This window comes from Chiloscyllium plagiosum, unplaced genomic scaffold (genome assembly GCF_037043375.1).
Source record: "Chiloscyllium plagiosum isolate Xiang-an unplaced genomic scaffold, Cpla_swu_hap1 HiC_scaffold_42, whole genome shotgun sequence".
Lineage (NCBI taxonomy): Eukaryota > Metazoa > Chordata > Chondrichthyes > Orectolobiformes > Hemiscylliidae > Chiloscyllium > Chiloscyllium plagiosum.
The window spans coordinates 2948652-2970394 of NW_028270180.1; the positions used below are offsets into that span (position 1 = coordinate 2948652).

The 21743-nt window shown below is 55.2% G+C and overlaps 1 protein-coding gene and 1 pseudogene across 6 annotated transcripts in view; one reads left to right on the plus strand and one right to left on the minus strand.

Moving 5' to 3' along the window:
* LOC122542659 (leucine-rich repeat and immunoglobulin-like domain-containing nogo receptor-interacting protein 1) overlaps positions 1-21743 on the minus strand; it is a 645371-nt gene that overhangs the window by 607130 nt on the left and 16498 nt on the right. The gene's annotated exons all lie outside the window — the stretch shown is intronic.
* The window catches only part of LOC148137548 (uncharacterized), a 52797-nt pseudogene continuing 41969 nt past the window's right edge, over positions 10916-21743 (plus strand).

Consider the following 21743-nt stretch of genomic DNA (forward strand, 5'->3'; position numbering starts at 1 on the left):
TCAGTCGTCACCGTCTCAATCATCACCGTCTCAGTCGTCACCGTCTCAGTCGTCACTGCCTCAGTCGTCACTGTCTCAGTCGGCACCGTCTCAGTCGTCACTGTCTCAGTCGTCACCGTCTCAGTTGTCTCTGTCTCAGTCGTCACCGTCTCAGTCGTCACTGTCTCAGTCGTCAAAGTCTCAGTTGTCACTGTCTCAGTCGTCACTGTCTCAGTCGTCACTGTCTCAGTCGTCACCGTCTCAGTCGTCACTGTCTCAGTCTTCACTGTCTCAGTTGTCACTGTCTCAGTCTTCACTGTCTCAGTCGTCACCGTCTCAGTCGTCACTGTCTCAGTCGTCACTGTCTCAGTCGTCGCCGCCTCAGTCGTCACCGTCTCAGTCATCACCGCCTCAGTCATCACCATCTCAGTCGTCACTGCCTCAGCCGTCACCGCCTCAGTCGTCACCGCCTCAGTCGTCACCATGTCAGTCGGCACCGTCTTGATCGTCACCGCCTCAGTCGTCACCGTCTCAGTCGTCACCGTCTCAGTCGTCACCGTCTCAGTCGTCACTGTGTCAGTTGTCACCGTCTCAGTCATCACTGTCTCAGTCGTCACCATCTCAGTCGTCACCGTCTCAGTCGTCACTACCTCAGTCGTCACCATCTCAGTCGTCAGTGCCTCAGTCGTTACTGTCTCAGTTGTCACCGTCTCAGTCATCACTATCTCAGTCGTCACCGTCTCAGTCGTCACCGTCTCAGTCGTCACTGCCTCAGTCGTCACCATCTCAGTCGTCACTGCCTGAGTCGTCACTGTCTCAGTTGTCACCGTCTCAGTCATCACCGTCTCAGTCGTCACCGTCTCAGTTGTCACCGTCTCAGTCGTCACTGTCTCAGTCGTCACCGTCTCAGTCGTCACCGTCTCAGTCGTCACCATCTCAGTCGTCACTGTCTCAGACCTCACCGCCTCACTCGTCACCGTCTCAGTCGTCACTGTCTCAGTCGTCACCGTCTCAGTCGTCACTGTCTCAGTCGTCACCGTCTCATTCGTCACCGTCTCAGTCGTCACTGTCTCAGTCGTCACTGTCTCAGTCTTCACTGTCTCAGTCGTCACCATCTCAGTCGTCACTGTCTCAGTCGTCACTGTCTCAGTCGTCACTGTCTCAGTCGTCACCGTCTCAGTTGTCTCTGTCTCAGTCGTCACCGTCTCAGTCGTCACTGTCTCAGTCGTCACCGTCTCAGTCGTCACTGTCTCAGTCGTCACCGTCTCAGTCGTCACTGCCTCAGTCGTCACTGTCTCAGTCGTCGTCGCCTCAGTCGTCACCGTCTCAGTCATCACCGCCTCAGTCGTCACCATCTCAGTCGTCACTGCCTCAGCCGTCACCGCCTCAGTCGTCACCGCCTCAGTCGTCACCATGTCAGTCGTCACCGTCTTGATCGTCACCGCCTCAGTCGTCACCGTCTCAGTCGTCACCGTCTCAGTCGTCACCGTCTCAGTCGTCACTGTGTCAGTCGTCACCGTCTCAGTCATCACTGTCTCAGTCGTCACCATCTCAGTCGTCACCGTCTCAGTCGTCACTGTCTCAGTCGTCACCATCTCAGTCGTCAGTGCCTCAGTCGTTACTGTCTCAGTCGTCACCGTCTCAGTCATCACTATCTCAGTCGTCACCGTCTCAGTCGTCACCGTCTCAGTCGTCACTGCCTCAGTCGTCACCATCTCAGTCGTCACTGCCTGCGTCATCACTGTCTCAGTTGTCACCGTCTCAGTCATCACCGTCTCAGTCGACACCGTCTCAGTTGTCACCGTCTCAGTCGTCACTGTCTCAGTCGTCACCGTCTCAGTCGTCACCGTCTCAGTCGTCACCATCTCAGTCGTCACTGTCTCAGACCTCACCGCCTCACTCGTCACCGTCTCAGTCGTCACTGTCTCAGTCGTCACTGTCTCAGTTGTCACCGTCTCAGTCGTCACTGTCTCAGTTGTCACCACCTTAGTCATCTCTGTCTCAGTTGTCACTGTCTCAGTTGTAACCGTCTCAGTCGTCACCGTCTCAGTCGTCACTGTCTCAGTCGTCACTGTCTCAGTCATCACCGTCTCAGTCATCACTGTCTCAATCGTCACCATCTCAGTCGTTACTGCCTCAGTCGTCACTGTCACAATCGTCATTGCCTCAGTCGTCACCGTCTCAGTCGTCACCGTCTCAGTCGTCACTGTCTCAATCGTCACTGACTCAGTCGTCACTGTCTCAGTTGTCACTGTCTCAGTCGTCACTGTCTCAATCGTCACTGTCTCAGTCGTCACTGTCTCAGTCGTCACCGTCTCAGTCGTCACCGTCTCAGTCGTCACTGTCTCAGTCGTCACTGTCTCAGTCGTCACCGTCTCAGTCGTCACCGTCTCAGTCGTCACTGTCTCAGTCATGACCATCTCAAGCGTCACCATCTCAGTCATCACCGTCTTAGTCATCACTGTCTCAATCGTCACCGTCACAATTGTCACCGTCTCTGTCGTCTCTGTCTCAGTCGTCACTGTCTCAGTCGTCATCGTCACAGTCGTCACTGTCTCAGTCATCACCGTCTCAGTCATCACCGTCTCAGTCTTCACTGTCTCAGTCGTCACCGCCTCAGTCGTCTCTGTCTCAGTCGTCATCGTCTCAGTCATCACTTTCTCAGTCGTCTCTGTCTCAATCGTCACTGTCTCAGTCGTCACTGTCTCAGTCGTCACCGTCTCAGTCGTCACCGTCTCAGTCGTCACCGCCTCAGTCATGACCATCTCAAGCGTCACCATCTCAGTCATCACCGTCTCAGTCATCACTGTCTCAATCGTCACCATCTCAGTCGTTACTGCCTCAGTCGTCACTGTCACAATCGTCATTGCCTCAGTCGTCACCGTCTCAGTCGTCACCGTCTCAGTCGTCACTGTCTCAATCGTCACTGACTCAGTCGTCACTGTCTCAGTTGTCACTGTCTCAGTCGTCACTGTCTCAATCGTCACCGTCTCTGTCGTCTCTGTCTCAGTCGTCACTGTCTCAGTCATCACTGTCTCAGTCGTCATCGTCACAGTCGTCACTGTCTCAGTCATCACCGTCTCAGTCATCACCGTCTCAGTCTTCACTGTCTCAGTCGTCACCGCCTCAATCGTCTCTGTCTCAGTCATCACCGTCTCAGTCTTCACTGTCTCAGTCATCAACGTCTCAGTCGTCACTGTCTCAGTCGTCTCCGTCTCAGTCGTCACTGTCTCAGTCGTCACCGTCTTAGTCGTCAACGCCTCAGTCATCACCGTCTCAGTCGTCACCATCTCAGTTGTCTCTGTCTCAGTCGTCACTGTCTCAGTCGTCACTGTCTCAGTCGTCATCGTCTCAGTCATCACTTTCTCAGTCGTCTCTATCTCAGTCGTCACCGTCTCAGTCGTCACTTTCTCAGTCGTTACTGTCTCAGTCGTCACCGTCTCAGTCGTCACTGTCTCAGTCGTCACCGTCTCAATCGTCTATGTCTCAGTTGTCACCGTCTCAGTCGTCACCGCCTCAGTCGTCACTGTCTCAGTCGTCACCGTCTCAGTCGTCACCGCCTCAGTCGTCACCGTCTCAGTCGTCACCGTCTCAGTCATCACTGTCTCAGTTGTCACTGTCTCAGTCGTGACTGTCTCAGTCGTCACCATCTCAGTCGTCACTGTCTCAGTTGTCACCGTCTCAGTCGTCACCGTCTCAGTCGTCACCGCCTCAGTCGTCTCTGTCTCAGTCATCACCGTCTCAGTCTTCACTGTCTCAGTCATCAACGTCTCAGTCGTCACTGTCTCAGTCGTCTCCGTCTCAGTCGTCACTGTCTCAGTCGTCACCGTCTTAGTCGTCAACGCCTCAGTCATCACCGTCTCAGTCGTCACCATCTCAGTTGTCTCTGTCTCAGTCGTCACTGTCTCAGTCGTCACTGTCTCAGTCGTCATCGTCTCAGTCATCACTTTCTCAGTCGTCTCTATCTCAGTCGTCACCGTCTCAGTCGTCACTTTCTCAGTCGTTACTGTCTCAGTCGTCACCGTCTCAGTCGTCACTGTCTCAGTCGTCACCGTCTCAATCGTCTATGTCTCAGTTGTCACCGTCTCAGTCGTCACCGCCTCAGTCGTCACTGTCTCAGTCGTCACCGTCTCAGTCGTCACCGCCTCAGTCGTCACCGTCTCAGTCGTCACCGTCTCAGTCATCACTGTCTCAGTTGTCACTGTCTCAGTCGTGACTGTCTCAGTCGTCACCATCTCAGTCGTCACTGTCTCAGTTGTCACCGTCTCAGTCGTCACCGTCTCAGTCGTCACCGTCTCAGTTGTCACTGCCGCAGCCGTCACTGTCTCAGTCGTCACCGTCTCAGTCGTCACCGTCTCAGTTGTCACTGCCTCAGTTGTCACCGTCTCAGTCGTCACTGTCTCAGTCGTCACCGTCTCAGTCGTCACTGTCTCAGTCGTCACCGTCTCAGTCGTCACCGTCTCAGATGTCACTGCCACAGTCGTCACTGTCTCAGTCGTCACTGTCTCAGTTGTCGCTGCCTCAGTCGTCACTGTCTCAGTTGTCACCGTCTCAGTCGTCACTGTCACAGTCGTCACTGTCTCAGTCGTCACCGTCTCAGTCATCACCGTCTCAGTTGTCACTGCCTCAGTCGTCACTGTCTCAGTTGTCACCGTCTCAGTCGTCACTGTCTCAGTCGTCACAGTCTCAGTCGTCACAGTCTCAGTCGTCACTGTCTCAGTCGTCACTGCCTCCGTCGTCACTGTCTCAGTCGTCAACGTCTCAGTCGTCACCGCCTCAGTCGTCACTGTCTCAGTTGTCACCGTCTCAGTCATCACCGTCTCAGTCGTCACCGTCTCAGTTGTCACCGCCTCAGTCGTCACTGTCTCAGTCGTCACCGTCTCAGTCGTCATCACCTCAGTCGTCACCGTCTCAGTCGTCACTGTCTCAGTTGTCACCACCTTAGTCATCTCTGTCTCAGTTGTCACTGTCTCAGTTGTAACCGTCTCAGTCGTCACCGTCTCAGTCGTCACTGTCTCAGTCGTCACTGTCTCAGTTGTCACCGTCTCAGTCGTCACTGTCTCAGTTGTCACCACCTTAGTCATCACTGTCTCAGTTGTCACTGTCTCAGTTGTCACTGTCTCAGTCGTCACTGCCTCAGTCGACACTGCCTCAGTCGTCACTGTCTCAGTTCTCACCGTCTCAGTCATCACTGCCTCAGTTGTAACCGTCTCAGTCGTCACTGTCTCAGTCGTCACCGTCTCAGTCGTCACTGTCTCAGTCGTCACTGCCTCAGTCGTCACTGCCTCAGTCGTCACTGTCTCAGTTGACACCGTCTCAGTCGTCACCGTCTCAGTTTTCACTGTCTCAGTCGTCACTGTCTCAGTCGTCACCGTCTCAGTCATCACTGCCTCAGTCGTCACTGTCTCAGTTGTCACTGTCTCAGTCGTCACTTTCTCAGTCCTCTCTGTCTCAGTCGTCACTGTCTCAGTCGTCACCGTCTCAGTCGGCACTGTCTCAGTCGTCACCGACTCAGTCGTCACTGCCTCAGTCGTCACCGCCTCAGTCGTCACTGTCTCAGTTGTCACCGTCTCAGTCGTCACCGTCTCAGTCGTCACCGCCTCAGTCGTCACTGCCTCCGTCGTCACTGTCTCAGTCGTCAACGTCTCAGTCGTCACCGCCTCAGTCGTCACTGTCTCAGTTGTCACCGTCTCAGTCGTCACCGTCTCAGTCGTCACCGTCTCAGTTGTCACCGCCTCAGTCGTCACTGTCTCAGTCGTCACCGTCTCAGTCGTCATCACCTCAGTCGTCACCGTCTCAGTCGTCACTGTCTCAGTTGTCACCACCTTAGTCATCTCTGTCTCAGTTGTCACTGTCTCAGTTGTAACCGTCTCAGTCGTCACCGTCTCAGTCGTCACTGTCTCAGTCGTCACTGTCTCAGTTGTCACCGTCTCAGTCGTCACTGTCTCAGTTGTCAACACCTTAGTCATCACTGTCTCAGTTGTCACTGTCTCAGTCGTCACCGTCTCAGTCGTCACTGTCTCAGTCGTCACTGTCTCAGTCGTCACTGTCTCAGTCGTCACCGTCTCAGTCATCACTGCCTCAGTCGTCACTGTCTCAGTTGTCACTGTCTCAGTCGTCACTTTCTCAGTCCTCTCTGTCTCAGTCGTCACTGTCTCAGTCGTCACCGTCTCAGTCGTCACTGTCTCAGTCGTCACCGACTCAGTCGTCACTGCCTCAGTCGTCACCGCCTCAGTCGTCACTGTCTCAGTTGTCACCGTCTCAGTCGTCACCGTCTCAGTCGTCACCGCCTCAGTCGTCACTGTCTCAGTTGTTACCGTCTCAGTCGTCACTGCCTCAGTCGTCACTGCCTCAGTCTTCACCGTCTCAGTCGTCACTGCCTCAGTCGTCACTGTCTCAGTTGTCACTGTCTCAGTCGTCACCGTCTCAGTCCTCACCGTCTCAGTCGTCACTGTCTCAGTCGTCACTGTCTCAGTCGTCACCGCCTCAGTCGTCACCGTCTCAGTCGTCACTGTCTCAGTTGTCACCGTCTCAGTCGTCACCGTCTCAGTCGTCACTGCCTCAGTCGTCACTGCCTCAGTCGTCACTGTCTCAGTTGTCACTGTCTCAGTCGTCACTGTCTGAGTCGTCACCGCCTCAGTCTTCACCGTCTCAGTCGTCACTGTCTCAGTTGTCACCGTCTCAGTCGTCACTGCCTCAGTCGTCACTGTCTCAGTTGTCACCGTCTCAGTCGTCACTGTCTCAGTCGTCACCGCCTCAGTTGTCACCGTCTCAGTCATCTCTGTCTCAGTCGTCACTGCCTCAGTCGTCACTGTCTCAGTTGTCACTGTCTCAGTCGTCACTGTCTGAGTCGTCACCGCCTCAGTCTTCACCGTCTCAGTCGTCACTGTCTCAGTTGTCACCGTCTCAGTCGTCACTGCCTCAGTCATCACTGTCTCAGTTGTCACCGTCTCAGTCGTCACTGTCTCAGTCGTCACCGCCTCAGTCGTCACTGTCTCAGTTGTCACCGTCTCAGTCGTCACTGTCTCAGTCGTCACCGCCTCAGTTGTCATTGTCTCAGTCGTCACTGTCTCAGTCGTCAACGTCTCAGTCGTCACCGCCTCAGTCGTCACTGTCTCAGTTGTCACCGTCTCAGTCGTCACCGTCTCAGTCATCACTGTCTCAGTTGTCACTGTCTCAGTCGTCACTATCTCAGTCATCACTGTCTCAGTTGTCACCGTCTCAGTCGTCACCGTCTCAGTCGTCACTGTCTCAGTCGTCACCGCCTCAGTCGTCACCGCCTCAGTCGTCACCGCCTCAGTCATCACCATCTCAGTCGTCACTGTCTCAGTTGTCACCGTCTCAGTCATCACCATCTCAGTCGTCACTGTCTCAGTTGTCACCGTCTCAGTCATCTCTGTCTCAGTCGTCACCGTCTCAGTTGTCACTGTCTCAGTCGTCACTGTCTCAGTCGTCACTGTCTCAGTTGTCACCGTCTCAGTCGTCACCGTCTCAGTCGTCACTGTCTCAGTCGTCACCGCCTCAGTCGTCACTGCCTCAGTCGTCACTGTCTCAGTCGTCGTCGCCTCAGTCGTCACCGTCTCAGTCATCACCGCCTCAGTCGTCACCATCTCAGTCGTCACTGCCTCAGCCGTCACCGCCTCAGTCGTCACCGCCTCAGTCGTCACCATGTCAGTCGTCACCGTCTTGATCGTCACCGCCTCAGTCGTCACCGTCTCAGTCGTCACCGTCTCAGTCGTCACTGTGTCAGTTGTCACCGTCTCAGTCATCACTGTCTCAGTCGTCACCATCTCAGTCGTCACCGTCTCAGTTGTCACTACCTCAGTCGTCACCATCTCAGTCGTCAGTGCCTCAGTCGTTACTGTCTCAGTTGTCACCGTCTCAGTCATCACTATCTCAGTCGTCACCGTCTCAGTCGTCACCGTCTCAGTCGTCACTGCCTGAGTCGTCACTGTCTCAGTTGTCACCGTCTCAGTCATCACCGTCTCAGTCGTCACTGTCTCATTCGTCACCGTCTCAGTCGTCACCATCTCAGTCGTCACTGTCTCAGACCTCACCGCCTCACTCGTCACCGTCTCAGTCGTCACCGCCTCAGTCGTCACCGTCTCAGTCGTCACTGTCTCAGTCGTCACCGTCTCATTCGTCACCGTCTCAGTCGTCACTGTCTCAGTCGTCACTGTCTCAGTCTTCACCATCTCAGTCGTCACTGTCTCAGTCGTCACTGTCTCAGTCGTCACCGTCTCAGTTGTCTCTGTCTCAGTCGTCACCGTCTCAGTCGTCACTGTCTCAGTCGTCACCGTCTCAGTCGTCACTGTCTCAGTCGTCACCGTCTCAGTCGTCACTGCCTCAGTCGTCACTGTCTCAGTCGTCGCCGCCTCAGTCGTCACCGTCTCAGTCATCACCGCCTCAGTCGTCACCATCTCAGTCGTCACTGCCTCAGCCGTCACCGCCTCAGTCGTCACCGCCTCAGTCGTCACCATGTCAGTCGTCACCGTCTTGATCGTCACCGCCTCAGTTGTCACTGTCTCAGTCGTCACTGTCTCAGTCGTCACCGTCTCAATCGTCACCGTCTCAGTCGTCACCGTCTCAGTCGTCACTGCCTCAGTCGTCACTGTCTCAGTCGGCACCGTCTCAGTCGTCACTGTCTCAGTCGTCACCGTCTCAGTTGTCTCTGTCTCAGTCGTCACCGTCTCAGTCGTCACTGTCTCAGTCGTCAAAGTCTCAGTTGTCACTGTCTCAGTCGTCACTGTCTCAGTCGTCACTGTCTCAGTCGTCACCGTCTCAGTCGTCACTGTCTCAGTCTTCACTGTCTCAGTTGTCACTGTCTCAGTCTTCACTGTCTCAGTCGTCACCGTCTCAGTCGTCACTGTCTCAGTCGTCACTGTCTCAGTCGTCGCCGCCTCAGTCGTCACCGTCTCAGTCATCACCGCCTCAGTCATCACCATCTCAGTCGTCACTGCCTCAGCCGTCACCGCCTCAGTCGTCACCGCCTCAGTCGTCACCATGTCAGTCGGCACCGTCTTGATCGTCACCGCCTCAGTCGTCACCGTCTCAGTCGTCACCGTCTCAGTCGTCACCGTCTCAGTCGTCACTGTGTCAGTTGTCACCGTCTCAGTCATCACTGTCTCAGTCGTCACCATCTCAGTCGTCACCGTCTCAGTCGTCACTACCTCAGTCGTCACCATCTCAGTCGTCAGTGCCTCAGTCGTTACTGTCTCAGTTGTCACCGTCTCAGTCATCACTATCTCAGTCGTCACCGTCTCAGTCGTCACCGTCTCAGTCGTCACTGCCTCAGTCGTCACCATCTCAGTCGTCACTGCCTGAGTCGTCACTGTCTCAGTTGTCACCGTCTCAGTCATCACCGTCTCAGTCGTCACCGTCTCAGTTGTCACCGTCTCAGTCGTCACTGTCTCAGTCGTCACCGTCTCAGTCGTCACCGTCTCAGTCGTCACCATCTCAGTCGTCACTGTCTCAGACCTCACCGCCTCACTCGTCACCGTCTCAGTCGTCACTGTCTCAGTCGTCACCGTCTCAGTCGTCACTGTCTCAGTCGTCACCGTCTCATTCGTCACCGTCTCAGTCGTCACTGTCTCAGTCGTCACTGTCTCAGTCTTCACTGTCTCAGTCGTCACCATCTCAGTCGTCACTGTCTCAGTCGTCACTGTCTCAGTCGTCACTGTCTCAGTCGTCACCGTCTCAGTTGTCTCTGTCTCAGTCGTCACCGTCTCAGTCGTCACTGTCTCAGTCGTCACCGTCTCAGTCGTCACTGTCTCAGTCGTCACCGTCTCAGTCGTCACTGCCTCAGTCGTCACTGTCTCAGTCGTCGTCGCCTCAGTCGTCACCGTCTCAGTCATCACCGCCTCAGTCGTCACCATCTCAGTCGTCACTGCCTCAGCCGTCACCGCCTCAGTCGTCACCGCCTCAGTCGTCACCATGTCAGTCGTCACCGTCTTGATCGTCACCGCCTCAGTCGTCACCGTCTCAGTCGTCACCGTCTCAGTCGTCACCGTCTCAGTCGTCACTGTGTCAGTCGTCACCGTCTCAGTCATCACTGTCTCAGTCGTCACCATCTCAGTCGTCACCGTCTCAGTCGTCACTGTCTCAGTCGTCACCATCTCAGTCGTCAGTGCCTCAGTCGTTACTGTCTCAGTCGTCACCGTCTCAGTCATCACTATCTCAGTCGTCACCGTCTCAGTCGTCACCGTCTCAGTCGTCACTGCCTCAGTCGTCACCATCTCAGTCGTCACTGCCTGCGTCATCACTGTCTCAGTTGTCACCGTCTCAGTCATCACCGTCTCAGTCGACACCGTCTCAGTTGTCACCGTCTCAGTCGTCACTGTCTCAGTCGTCACCGTCTCAGTCGTCACCGTCTCAGTCGTCACCATCTCAGTCGTCACTGTCTCAGACCTCACCGCCTCACTCGTCACCGTCTCAGTCGTCACTGTCTCAGTCGTCACTGTCTCAGTTGTCACCGTCTCAGTCGTCACTGTCTCAGTTGTCACCACCTTAGTCATCTCTGTCTCAGTTGTCACTGTCTCAGTTGTAACCGTCTCAGTCGTCACCGTCTCAGTCGTCACTGTCTCAGTCGTCACTGTCTCAGTCATCACCGTCTCAGTCATCACTGTCTCAATCGTCACCATCTCAGTCGTTACTGCCTCAGTCGTCACTGTCACAATCGTCATTGCCTCAGTCGTCACCGTCTCAGTCGTCACCGTCTCAGTCGTCACTGTCTCAATCGTCACTGACTCAGTCGTCACTGTCTCAGTTGTCACTGTCTCAGTCGTCACTGTCTCAATCGTCACTGTCTCAGTCGTCACTGTCTCAGTCGTCACCGTCTCAGTCGTCACCGTCTCAGTCGTCACTGTCTCAGTCGTCACTGTCTCAGTCGTCACCGTCTCAGTCGTCACCGTCTCAGTCGTCACTGTCTCAGTCATGACCATCTCAAGCGTCACCATCTCAGTCATCACCGTCTTAGTCATCACTGTCTCAATCGTCACCGTCACAATTGTCACCGTCTCTGTCGTCTCTGTCTCAGTCGTCACTGTCTCAGTCGTCACTGTCTCAGTCGTCATCGTCACAGTCGTCACTGTCTCAGTCATCACCGTCTCAGTCATCACCGTCTCAGTCTTCACTGTCTCAGTCGTCACCGCCTCAGTCGTCTCTGTCTCAGTCGTCATCGTCTCAGTCATCACTTTCTCAGTCGTCTCTGTCTCAATCGTCACTGTCTCAGTCGTCACTGTCTCAGTCGTCACCGTCTCAGTCGTCACCGTCTCAGTCGTCACCGCCTCAGTCATGACCATCTCAAGCGTCACCATCTCAGTCATCACCGTCTCAGTCATCACTGTCTCAATCGTCACCATCTCAGTCGTTACTGCCTCAGTCGTCACTGTCACAATCGTCATTGCCTCAGTCGTCACCGTCTCAGTCGTCACCGTCTCAGTCGTCACTGTCTCAATCGTCACTGACTCAGTCGTCACTGTCTCAGTTGTCACTGTCTCAGTCGTCACTGTCTCAATCGTCACCGTCTCTGTCGTCTCTGTCTCAGTCGTCACTGTCTCAGTCATCACTGTCTCAGTCGTCATCGTCACAGTCGTCACTGTCTCAGTCATCACCGTCTCAGTCATCACCGTCTCAGTCTTCACTGTCTCAGTCGTCACCGCCTCAATCGTCTCTGTCTCAGTCATCACCGTCTCAGTCTTCACTGTCTCAGTCATCAACGTCTCAGTCGTCACTGTCTCAGTCGTCTCCGTCTCAGTCGTCACTGTCTCAGTCGTCACCGTCTTAGTCGTCAACGCCTCAGTCATCACCGTCTCAGTCGTCACCATCTCAGTTGTCTCTGTCTCAGTCGTCACTGTCTCAGTCGTCACTGTCTCAGTCGTCATCGTCTCAGTCATCACTTTCTCAGTCGTCTCTATCTCAGTCGTCACCGTCTCAGTCGTCACTTTCTCAGTCGTTACTGTCTCAGTCGTCACCGTCTCAGTCGTCACTGTCTCAGTCGTCACCGTCTCAATCGTCTATGTCTCAGTTGTCACCGTCTCAGTCGTCACCGCCTCAGTCGTCACTGTCTCAGTCGTCACCGTCTCAGTCGTCACCGCCTCAGTCGTCACCGTCTCAGTCGTCACCGTCTCAGTCATCACTGTCTCAGTTGTCACTGTCTCAGTCGTGACTGTCTCAGTCGTCACCATCTCAGTCGTCACTGTCTCAGTTGTCACCGTCTCAGTCGTCACCGTCTCAGTCGTCACCGCCTCAGTCGTCTCTGTCTCAGTCATCACCGTCTCAGTCTTCACTGTCTCAGTCATCAACGTCTCAGTCGTCACTGTCTCAGTCGTCTCCGTCTCAGTCGTCACTGTCTCAGTCGTCACCGTCTTAGTCGTCAACGCCTCAGTCATCACCGTCTCAGTCGTCACCATCTCAGTTGTCTCTGTCTCAGTCGTCACTGTCTCAGTCGTCACTGTCTCAGTCGTCATCGTCTCAGTCATCACTTTCTCAGTCGTCTCTATCTCAGTCGTCACCGTCTCAGTCGTCACTTTCTCAGTCGTTACTGTCTCAGTCGTCACCGTCTCAGTCGTCACTGTCTCAGTCGTCACCGTCTCAATCGTCTATGTCTCAGTTGTCACCGTCTCAGTCGTCACCGCCTCAGTCGTCACTGTCTCAGTCGTCACCGTCTCAGTCGTCACCGCCTCAGTCGTCACCGTCTCAGTCGTCACCGTCTCAGTCATCACTGTCTCAGTTGTCACTGTCTCAGTCGTGACTGTCTCAGTCGTCACCATCTCAGTCGTCACTGTCTCAGTTGTCACCGTCTCAGTCGTCACCGTCTCAGTCGTCACCGTCTCAGTTGTCACTGCCGCAGCCGTCACTGTCTCAGTCGTCACCGTCTCAGTCGTCACCGTCTCAGTTGTCACTGCCTCAGTTGTCACCGTCTCAGTCGTCACTGTCTCAGTCGTCACCGTCTCAGTCGTCACTGTCTCAGTCGTCACCGTCTCAGTCGTCACCGTCTCAGATGTCACTGCCACAGTCGTCACTGTCTCAGTCGTCACTGTCTCAGTTGTCGCTGCCTCAGTCGTCACTGTCTCAGTTGTCACCGTCTCAGTCGTCACTGTCACAGTCGTCACTGTCTCAGTCGTCACCGTCTCAGTCATCACCGTCTCAGTTGTCACTGCCTCAGTCGTCACTGTCTCAGTTGTCACCGTCTCAGTCGTCACTGTCTCAGTCGTCACAGTCTCAGTCGTCACAGTCTCAGTCGTCACTGTCTCAGTCGTCACTGCCTCCGTCGTCACTGTCTCAGTCGTCAACGTCTCAGTCGTCACCGCCTCAGTCGTCACTGTCTCAGTTGTCACCGTCTCAGTCATCACCGTCTCAGTCGTCACCGTCTCAGTTGTCACCGCCTCAGTCGTCACTGTCTCAGTCGTCACCGTCTCAGTCGTCATCACCTCAGTCGTCACCGTCTCAGTCGTCACTGTCTCAGTTGTCACCACCTTAGTCATCTCTGTCTCAGTTGTCACTGTCTCAGTTGTAACCGTCTCAGTCGTCACCGTCTCAGTCGTCACTGTCTCAGTCGTCACTGTCTCAGTTGTCACCGTCTCAGTCGTCACTGTCTCAGTTGTCACCACCTTAGTCATCACTGTCTCAGTTGTCACTGTCTCAGTTGTCACTGTCTCAGTCGTCACTGCCTCAGTCGACACTGCCTCAGTCGTCACTGTCTCAGTTCTCACCGTCTCAGTCATCACTGCCTCAGTTGTAACCGTCTCAGTCGTCACTGTCTCAGTCGTCACCGTCTCAGTCGTCACTGTCTCAGTCGTCACTGCCTCAGTCGTCACTGCCTCAGTCGTCACTGTCTCAGTTGACACCGTCTCAGTCGTCACCGTCTCAGTTTTCACTGTCTCAGTCGTCACTGTCTCAGTCGTCACCGTCTCAGTCATCACTGCCTCAGTCGTCACTGTCTCAGTTGTCACTGTCTCAGTCGTCACTTTCTCAGTCCTCTCTGTCTCAGTCGTCACTGTCTCAGTCGTCACCGTCTCAGTCGGCACTGTCTCAGTCGTCACCGACTCAGTCGTCACTGCCTCAGTCGTCACCGCCTCAGTCGTCACTGTCTCAGTTGTCACCGTCTCAGTCGTCACCGTCTCAGTCGTCACCGCCTCAGTCGTCACTGCCTCCGTCGTCACTGTCTCAGTCGTCAACGTCTCAGTCGTCACCGCCTCAGTCGTCACTGTCTCAGTTGTCACCGTCTCAGTCGTCACCGTCTCAGTCGTCACCGTCTCAGTTGTCACCGCCTCAGTCGTCACTGTCTCAGTCGTCACCGTCTCAGTCGTCATCACCTCAGTCGTCACCGTCTCAGTCGTCACCGTCTCAGTCGTCATCACCTCAGTCGTCACTGTCTCAGTTGTCACCACCTTAGTCATCTCTGTCTCAGTTGTCACTGTCTCAGTTGTAACCGTCTCAGTCGTCACCGTCTCAGTCGTCACTGTCTCAGTCGTCACTGTCTCAGTTGTCACCGTCTCAGTCGTCACTGTCTCAGTTGTCAACACCTTAGTCATCACTGTCTCAGTTGTCACTGTCTCAGTCGTCACCGTCTCAGTCGTCACTGTCTCAGTCGTCACTGTCTCAGTCGTCACTGTCTCAGTCGTCACCGTCTCAGTCATCACTGCCTCAGTCGTCACTGTCTCAGTTGTCACTGTCTCAGTCGTCACTTTCTCAGTCCTCTCTGTCTCAGTCGTCACTGTCTCAGTCGTCACCGTCTCAGTCGTCACTGTCTCAGTCGTCACCGACTCAGTCGTCACTGCCTCAGTCGTCACCGCCTCAGTCGTCACTGTCTCAGTTGTCACCGTCTCAGTCGTCACCGTCTCAGTCGTCACCGCCTCAGTCGTCACTGTCTCAGTTGTTACCGTCTCAGTCGTCACTGCCTCAGTCGTCACTGCCTCAGTCTTCACCGTCTCAGTCGTCACTGCCTCAGTCGTCACTGTCTCAGTTGTCACTGTCTCAGTCGTCACCGTCTCAGTCCTCACCGTCTCAGTCGTCACTGTCTCAGTCGTCACTGTCTCAGTCGTCACCGCCTCAGTCGTCACCGTCTCAGTCGTCACTGTCTCAGTTGTCACCGTCTCAGTCGTCACCGTCTCAGTCGTCACTGCCTCAGTCGTCACTGCCTCAGTCGTCACTGTCTCAGTTGTCACTGTCTCAGTCGTCACTGTCTGAGTCGTCACCGCCTCAGTCTTCACCGTCTCAGTCGTCACAGTCTCAGTTGTCACCGTCTCAGTCGTCACTGCCTCAGTCGTCACTGTCTCAGTTGTCACCGTCTCAGTCGTCACTGTCTCAGTCGTCACCGCCTCAGTTGTCACCGTCTCAGTCATCTCTGTCTCAGTCGTCACTGCCTCAGTCGTCACTGTCTCAGTTGTCACTGTCTCAGTCGTCACTGTCTGAGTCGTCACCGCCTCAGTCTTCACCGTCTCAGTCGTCACTGTCTCAGTTGTCACCGTCTCAGTCGTCACTGCCTCAGTCATCACTGTCTCAGTTGTCACCGTCTCAGTCGTCACTGTCTCAGTCGTCACCGCCTCAGTCGTCACTGTCTCAGTTGTCACCGTCTCAGTCGTCACTGTCTCAGTCGTCACCGCCTCAGTTGTCATTGTCTCAGTCGTCACTGTCTCAGTCGTCAACGTCTCAGTCGTCACCGCCTCAGTCGTCACTGTCTCAGTTGTCACCGTCTCAGTCGTCACCGTCTCAGTCATCACTGTCTCAGTTGTCACTGTCTCAGTCGTCACTATCTCAGTCATCACTGTCTCAGTTGTCACCGTCTCAGTCGTCACCGTCTCAGTCGTCACTGTCTCAGTCGTCACCGCCTCAGTCGTCACCGCCTCAGTCGTCACCGCCTCAGTCATCACCATCTCAGTCGTCACTGTCTCAGTTGTCACCGTCTCAGTCATCACCATCTCAGTCGTCACTGTCTCAGTTGTCACCGTCTCAGTCATCTCTGTCTCAGTCGTCACCGTCTCAGTTGTCACTGTCTCAGTCGTCACTGTCTCAGTCGTCACTGTCTCAGTTGTCACCGTCTCAGTCGTCACCGTCTCAGTCGTCACTGTCTCAGTCGTCACCGCCTCAGTCGTCACTGCCTCAGTCGTCACTGTCTCAGTCGTCGTCGCCTCAGTCGTCACCGTCTCAGTCATCACCGCCTCAGTCGTCACCATCTCAGTCGTCACTGCCTCAGCCGTCACCGCCTCAGTCGTCACCGCCTCAGTCGTCACCATGTCAGTCGTCACCGTCTTGATCGTCACCGCCTCAGTCGTCACCGTCTCAGTCGTCACCGTCTCAGTCGTCACTGTGTCAGTTGTCACCGTCTCAGTCATCACTGTCTCAGTCGTCACCATCTCAGTCGTCACCGTCTCAGTTGTCACTACCTCAGTCGTCACCATCTCAGTCGTCAGTGCCTCAGTCGTTACTGTCTCAGTTGTCACCGTCTCAGTCATCACTATCTCAGTCGTCACCGTCTCAGTCGTCACCGTCTCAGTCGTCACTGCCTGAGTCGTCACTGTCTCAGTTGTCACCGTCTCAGTCATCACCGTCTCAGTCGTCACTGTCTCATTCGTCACCGTCTCAGTCGTCACCATCTCAGTCGTCACTGTCTCAGACCTCACCGCCTCACTCGTCACCGTCTCAGTCGTCACCGCCTCAGTCGTCACCGTCTCAGTCGTCACTGTCTCAGTCGTCACCGTCTCATTCGTCACCGTCTCAGTCGTCACTGTCTCAGTCGTCACTGTCTCAGTCTTCACCATCTCAGTCGTCACTGTCTCAGTCGTCACTGTCTCAGTCGTCACCGTCTCAGTTGTCTCTGTCTCAGTCGTCACCGTCTCAGTCGTCACTGTCTCAGTCGTCACCGTCTCAGTCGTCACTGTCTCAGTCGTCACCGTCTCAGTCGTCACTGCCTCAGTCGTCACTGTCTCAGTCGTCGCCGCCTCAGTCGTCACCGTCTCAGTCATCACCGCCTCAGTCGTCACCATCTCAGTCGTCACTGCCTCAGCCGTCACCGCCTCAGTCGTCACCGCCTCAGTCGTCACCATGTCAGTCGTCACCGTCTTGATCGTCACCGCCTCAGTTGTCACTGTCTCAGTCGTCACTGTCTCAGTCGTCACCGTCTCAATCGTCACCGTCTCAGTCGTCACCGTCTCAGTCGTCACTGCCTCAGTCGTCACTGTCTCAGTCGGCACCGTCTCAGTCGTCACTGTCTCAGTCGTCACCGTCTCAGTTGTCTCTGTCTCAGTCGTCACCGTCTCAGTCGTCACTGTCTCAGTCGTCAAAGTCTCAGTTGTCACTGTCTCAGTCGTCACTGTCTCAGTCGTCACTGTCTCAGTCGTCACCGTCTCAGTCGTCACTGTCTCAGTCTTCACTGTCTCAGTTGTCACTGTCTCAGTCTTCACTGTCTCAGTCGTCACCGTCTCAGTCGTCACTGTCTCAGTCGTCACTGTCTCAGTCGTCGCCGCCTCAGTCGTCACCGTCTCAGTCATCACCGCCTCAGTCGTCACCATCTCAGTCGTCACTGCCTCAGCCGTCACCGCCTCAGTCGTCACCGCCTCAGTCGTCACCATGTCAGTCGGCACCGTCTTGATCGTCACCGCCTCAGTCGTCACCGTCTCAGTCGTCACCGTCTCAGTCGTCACCGTCTCAGTCGTCACTGTGTCAGTTGTCACCGTCTCAGTCATCACTGTCTCAGTCGTCACCATCTCAGTCGTCACCGTCTCAGTCGTCAGTGCCTCAGTCGTTACTGTCTCAGTTGTCACCGTCTCAGTCATCACTATCTCAGTCGTCACCGTCTCAGTCGTCACCGTCTCAGTCGTCACTGCCTCAGTCGTCACCATCTCAGTCGTCACTGCCTGAGTCGTCACTGTCTCAGTTGTCACCGTCTCAGTCATCACCGTCTCAGTCGTCACCGTCTCAGTTGTCACCGTCTCAGTCGTCACTGTCTCAGTCGTCACCGTCTCAGTCGTCACCGTCTCAGTCGTCACCATCTCAGTCGTCACTGTCTCAGACCTCACCGCCTCACTCGTCACCGTCTCAGTCGTCACTGTCTCAGTCGTCACCGTCTCAGTCGTCACTGTCTCAGTCGTCACCGTCTCATTCGTCACCGTCTCAGTCGTCACTGTCTCAGTCGTCACTGTCTCAGTCTTCACTGTCTCAGTCGTCACCATCTCAGTCGTCACTGTCTCAGTCGTCACTGTCTCAGTCGTCACTGTCTCAGTCGTCACCGTCTCAGTTGTCTCTGTCTCAGTCGTCACCGTCTCAGTCGTCACTGTCTCAGTCGTCACCGTCTCAGTCGTCACTGTCTCAGTCGTCACCGTCTCAGTCGTCACTGCCTCAGTCGTCACTGTCTCAGTCGTCGTCGCCTCAGTCGTCACCGTCTCAGTCATCACCGCCTCAGTCGTCACCATCTCAGTCGTCACTGCCTCAGCCGTCACCGCCTCAGTCGTCACCGCCTCAGTCGTCACCATGTCAGTCGTCACCGTCTTGATCGTCACCGCCTCAGTCGTCACCGTCTCAGTCGTCACCGTCTCAGTCGTCACCGTCTCAGTCGTCACTGTGTCAGTCGTCACCGTCTCAGTCATCACTGTCTCAGTCGTCACCATCTCAGTCGTCACCGTCTCAGTCGTCACTGTCTCAGTCGTCACCATCTCAGTCGTCAGTGCCTCAGTCGTTACTGTCTCAGTCGTCACCGTCTCAGTCATCACTATCTCAGTCGTCACCGTCTCAGTCGTCACCGTCTCAGTCGTCACTGCCTCAGTCGTCACCATCTCAGTCGTCACTGCCTGCGTCATCACTGTCTCAGTTGTCACCGTCTCAGTCATCACCGTCTCAGTCGACACCGCCTCAGTTGTCACCGTCTCAGTCGTCACTGTCTCAGTCGTCACCGTCTCAGTCGTCACCGTCTCAGTCGTCACCATCTCAGTCGTCACTGTCTCAGACCTCACCGCCTCACTCGTCACCGTCTCAGTCGTCACCGCCTCAGTCGTCACCGTCTCATTCGTCACCGTCTCATTCGTCACCGTCTCAGTCGTCACTGTCTCAGTCGTCACTGTCTCAGTCTTCACTGTCTCAGTCATCACCATCTCAGTCGTCACTGTCTCAGTCGTCACTGTCTCAGTCGTCACTGTCTCAGTCGTCACCGTCTCAGTTGTCTCTGTCTCAGTCGTCACCGTCTCAGTCGTCACTGTCTCAGTCGTCAAAGACTCAGTTGTCACTGTCTCAGTCGTCACTGTCTCAGTCGTCACCGTCTCAGTTGTCACCGTCTCAGTCGTCACCGTCTCAGTCGTCACTGTCTCAGTCGTCACCGCCTCAGTTGTCATTGTCTCAGTCGTCACTGTCTCAGTCGTCAACGTCTCAGTCGTCACCGCCTCAGTCGTCACTGTCTCAGTTGTCACCGTCTCAGTCGTCACCGTCTCAGTCATCACTGTCTCAGTTGTCACTGTCTCAGTCGTCACTATCTCAGTCATCACTGTCTCAGTTGTCACCGTCTCAGTCGTCACCGTCTCAGTCGTCACTGTCTCAGTCGTCACCGCCTCAGTCGTCACCGCCTCAGTCGTCACCGCCTCAGTCATCACCATCTCAGTCGTCACTGTCTCAGTTGTCACCGTCTCAGTCATCACCATCTCAGTCGTCACTGTCTCAGTTGTCACCGTCTCAGTCATCTCTGTCTCAGTCGTCACCGTCTCAGTTGTCACTGTCTCAGTCGTCACTGTCTCAGTCGTCACTGTCTCAGTTGTCACCGTCTCAGTCGTCACCGTCTCAGTCGTCACTGTCTCAGTCGTCACCGCCTCAGTCGTCACTGCCTCAGTCGTCACTGTCTCAGTCGTCGTCGCCTCAGTCGTCACCGTCTCAGTCATCACCGCCTCAGTCGTCACCATCTCAGTCGTCACTGCCTCAGCCGTCACCGCCTCAGTCGTCACCGCCTCAGTCGTCACCATGTCAGTCGTCACCGTCTTGATCGTCACCGCCTCAGTCGTCACCGTCTCAGTCGTCACCGTCTCAGTCGTCACTGTGTCAGTTGTCACCGTCTCAGTCATCACTGTCTCAGTCGTCACCATCTCAGTCGTCACCGTCTCAGTTGTCACTACCTCAGTCGTCACCATCTCAGTCGTCAGTGCCTCAGTCGTTACTGTCTCAGTTGTCACCGTCTCAGTCATCACTATCTCAGTCGTCACCGTCTCAGTCGTCACCGTCTCAGTCGTCACTGCCTGAGTCGTCACTGTCTCAGTTGTCACCGTCTCAGTCATCACCGTCTCAGTCGTCACTGTCTCATTCGTCACCGTCTCAGTCGTCACCATCTCAGTCGTCACTGTCTCAGACCTCACCGCCTCACTCGTCACCGTCTCAGTCGTCACCGCCTCAGTCGTCACCGTCTCAGTCGTCACTGTCTCAGTCGTCACCGTCTCATTCGTCACCGTCTCAGTCGTCACTGTCTCAGTCGTCACTGTCTCAGTCTTCACCATCTCAGTCGTCACTGTCTCAGTCGTCACTGTCTCAGTCGTCACCGTCTCAGTTGTCTCTGTCTCAGTCGTCACCGTCTCAGTCGTCACTGTCTCAGTCGTCACCGTCTCAGTCGTCACTGTCTCAGTCGTCACCGTCTCAGTCGTCACTGCCTCAGTCGTCACTGTCTCAGTCGTCGCCGCCTCAGTCGTCACCGTCTCAGTCATCACCGCCTCAGTCGTCACCATCTCAGTCGTCACTGCCTCAGCCGTCACCGCCTCAGTCGTCACCGCCTCAGTCGTCACCATGTCAGTCGTCACCGTCTTGATCGTCACCGCCTCAGTTGTCACTGTCTCAGTCGTCACTGTCTCAGTCGTCACCGTCTCAATCGTCACCGTCTCAGTCGTCACCGTCTCAGTCGTCACTGCCTCAGTCGTCACTGTCTCAGTCGTCACCGTCTCAATCGTCACCGTCTCAGTCGGCACCGTCTCAGTCGTCACTGTCTCAGTCGTCACCGTCTCAGTTGTCTCTGTCTCAGTCGTCACCGTCTCAGTCGTCACTGTCTCAGTCGTCAAAGTCTCAGTTGTCACTGTCTCAGTCGTCACTGTCTCAGTCGTCACTGTCTCAGTCGTCACCGTCTCAGTCGTCACTGTCTCAGTCTTCACTGTCTCAGTTGTCACTGTCTCAGTCTTCACTGTCTCAGTCGTCACCGTCTCAGTCGTCACTGTCTCAGTCGTCACTGTCTCAGTCGTCGCCGCCTCAGTCGTCACCGTCTCAGTCATCACCGCCTCAGTCGTCACCATCTCAGTCGTCACTGCCTCAGCCGTCACCGCCTCAGTCGTCACCGCCTCAGTCGTCACCATGTCAGTCGGCACCGTCTTGATCGTCACCGCCTCAGTCGTCACCGTCTCAGTCGTCACCGTCTCAGTCGTCACCGTCTCAGTCGTCACTGTGTCAGTTGTCACCGTCTCAGTCATCACTGTCTCAGTCGTCACCATCTCAGTCGTCACCGTCTCAGTCGTCAGTGCCTCAGTCGTTACTGTCTCAGTTGTCACCGTCTCAGTCATCACTATCTCAGTCGTCACCGTCTCAGTCGTCACCGTCTCAGTCGTCACTGCCTCAGTCGTCACCATCTCAGTCGTCACTGCCTGAGTCGTCACTGTCTCAGTTGTCACCGTCTCAGTCATCACCGTCTCAGTCGTCACCGTCTCAGTTGTCACCGTCTCAGTCGTCACTGTCTCAGTCGTCACCGTCTCAGTCGTCACCGTCTCAGTCGTCACCATCTCAGTCGTCACTGTCTCAGACCTCACCGCCTCACTCGT